At 48.9% G+C, this 1,776-nt stretch overlaps 4 non-coding genes and 5 pseudogenes across 4 annotated transcripts in view; all 9 read right to left on the bottom strand.

Moving 5' to 3' along the window:
- On the bottom strand, window positions 1-111 carry LOC131539916 (5S ribosomal RNA; annotated as a pseudogene).
- Window positions 112-190: 79 nt separating this feature from the next.
- LOC131539933 (5S ribosomal RNA) lies at window positions 191-297 on the bottom strand (annotated as a pseudogene).
- An 84-nt stretch (window positions 298-381) lies between these two features.
- Window positions 382-497, bottom strand: LOC131539858 (5S ribosomal RNA). Its single transcript, XR_009271096.1, has one exon. It is a non-coding gene; the product is annotated as a 5S ribosomal RNA (ribosomal RNA).
- Window positions 498-652: 155 nt separating this feature from the next.
- Window positions 653-759, bottom strand: LOC131539937 (5S ribosomal RNA; annotated as a pseudogene).
- A 79-nt stretch (window positions 760-838) lies between these two features.
- LOC131539857 (5S ribosomal RNA) lies at window positions 839-954 on the bottom strand. The gene has a single exon (XR_009271095.1). It is a non-coding gene; the product is annotated as a 5S ribosomal RNA (ribosomal RNA).
- An 81-nt stretch (window positions 955-1,035) lies between these two features.
- LOC131539922 (5S ribosomal RNA) lies at window positions 1,036-1,143 on the bottom strand (annotated as a pseudogene).
- Window positions 1,144-1,224: 81 nt separating this feature from the next.
- LOC131539940 (5S ribosomal RNA) lies at window positions 1,225-1,339 on the bottom strand (annotated as a pseudogene).
- A 175-nt stretch (window positions 1,340-1,514) lies between these two features.
- On the bottom strand, window positions 1,515-1,631 carry LOC131539854 (5S ribosomal RNA). Its single transcript, XR_009271092.1, has one exon. It is a non-coding gene; the product is annotated as a 5S ribosomal RNA (ribosomal RNA).
- A 95-nt stretch (window positions 1,632-1,726) lies between these two features.
- Window positions 1,727-1,776, bottom strand: part of LOC131539886 (5S ribosomal RNA) — a 117-nt gene continuing 67 nt past the window's right edge. Inside the window, exon 1 of the ribosomal RNA XR_009271120.1 lies at window positions 1,727-1,776. This exon is cut by the window's right edge and continues 67 nt beyond it. This is a non-coding gene — a ribosomal RNA (5S ribosomal RNA).

The raw sequence follows: 1,776 nt of genomic DNA, 5'->3' as shown, positions 1-1,776 counted from the left end.
CAGCACCTGGTATTCCCAGGCGGTCTCCCATCCAAGTACTAACCAGGCCCAACCTGCTTAGCTTCCGAGATCAGGCGAGATCGGGCGCACCCAGGTGGTATGGCCGTAAGCAAGATTGCAGCAAAAGCGGGCTCTTTAAAGATCAGCCAGACTAAAGGCCATTCTATTAGATAAGTAGTGAAAACCCAAAAGCTTACAGCACCTGGTATTCCCAGGCGGTCTCCCATCAAGTACTAACCAGGCCCAACCTGCTTAGCTTCCGAGATCAGGCGCACCCAGGGTGGTATGGCCGTAAGCAAAGATTGCAGCAAAAAGCGGGCTCTTTAAAGATCAGCCAGACTAAAGGCCATTCTATTAGATAAGTAGTGAAGAAAACCCAAAAGCTTACAGCACCTGGTATTCCCAGGCGGTCTCCCATCAAGTACTAACCAGGCCCAACCTGCTTAGCTTCCGAGATCAGATGAGATCGGGCGCACCCAGGTGGTATGGCCGTAAGCAAGATTGCAGCAAAGATTGCAGCAAAGATTGCAGCAAAGATTGCAGCAAAGATTGCAGCAAAGATTGCAGCAAAGATTGCAGCATAAAGCGGGCTCTTTAAAGATCAGCCAGACTAAAGGCCATTCTATAACATAAGTAGTGAAGAAAACCCAAAAGCTTACAGCACCTGGTATTCCCAGGCAGTCTCCCATCAAGTACTAACCAGGCCCAACCTGCTTAGCTTCCGAGATCAGGCGCACCCAGGGTGGTATGGCCGTAAGCAAGATTGCAGCAAAAGCGGGCTCTTTAAAGATCAGCCAGACTAAAGGCCATTCTATAAGATAAGTAGTGAAAACCCAAAAGCTTACAGCACCTGGTATTCCCAGGCGGTCTCCCATCAAGTACTAACCAGGCCCAACCTGCTTAGCTTCCGAGATCAGATGAGATCGGGCGCACCCAGGTGGTATGGCCGTAAGCAAAGATTGCAGCATAAAGCGGGCTCTTTAAAGATCAGCCAGACTAAAGGCCATTCTATTAGATAAGTAGTGAAAACCCAAAAGCTTACAGCACCTGGTATTCCCAGGCGGTCTCCCATCCAAGTACTAACCAGGCCCAACCTGCTTAGCTTCCGAGATCAGGCGCACCCAGGGTGGTATGGCCGTAAGCAAGATTGCAGCAAAAGCGGCTCTTTAAAGATCAGCCAGACTAAAGGCCATTCTATAAGATAAGTAGTGAAGAAAACCCAAAAGCTTACAGCACCTGGTATTCCCAGGCAGTCTCCCATCAAGTACTAACCAGGCCCAACCTGCTTAGCTTCCGAGATCAGGCGAGATCGGCGCACCCAGGGTGGTATGGCGTAAGCAAAGATTGCAGCAAAGATTGCAGCAAAGATTGCAGCAAAGATTGCAGCAAAGATTGCAGCAAAGATTGCAGCAAAGATTGCAGCAAAGATTGCAGCAAAGATTGCAGCAAAAGCGGCTCTTTAAAGATCAGCCAGACTAAAGGCCATTCTATTAGATAAGTAGTGAAAACCCAAAAGCTTACAGCACCTGGTATTCCCAGGCGGTCTCCCATCAAGTACTAACCAGGCCCAACCCTGCTTAGCTTCCGAGATCAGATGAGATCGGGCGCACCCAGGTGGTATGGCCGTAAGCAAAGATTGCAGCAAAGATTGCAGCAAAAGCGGGCTCTTTAAAGATCAGCCAGACTAAAGGCCATTCTATAAGATAAGTAGTGAAGAAAACCCAAAAGCTTACAGCACCTGGTATTCCCAGGCGGTCTCCCATCAAGTACTAACCA

This window comes from Onychostoma macrolepis, chromosome 04 (genome assembly GCF_012432095.1).
Source record: "Onychostoma macrolepis isolate SWU-2019 chromosome 04, ASM1243209v1, whole genome shotgun sequence".
Taxonomy (NCBI): Eukaryota; Metazoa; Chordata; class Actinopteri; order Cypriniformes; family Cyprinidae; genus Onychostoma; species Onychostoma macrolepis.
The sequence above is the reverse complement of the archived record's forward strand: the minus strand, read 5'-3'. Positions and strand labels throughout refer to the sequence as shown.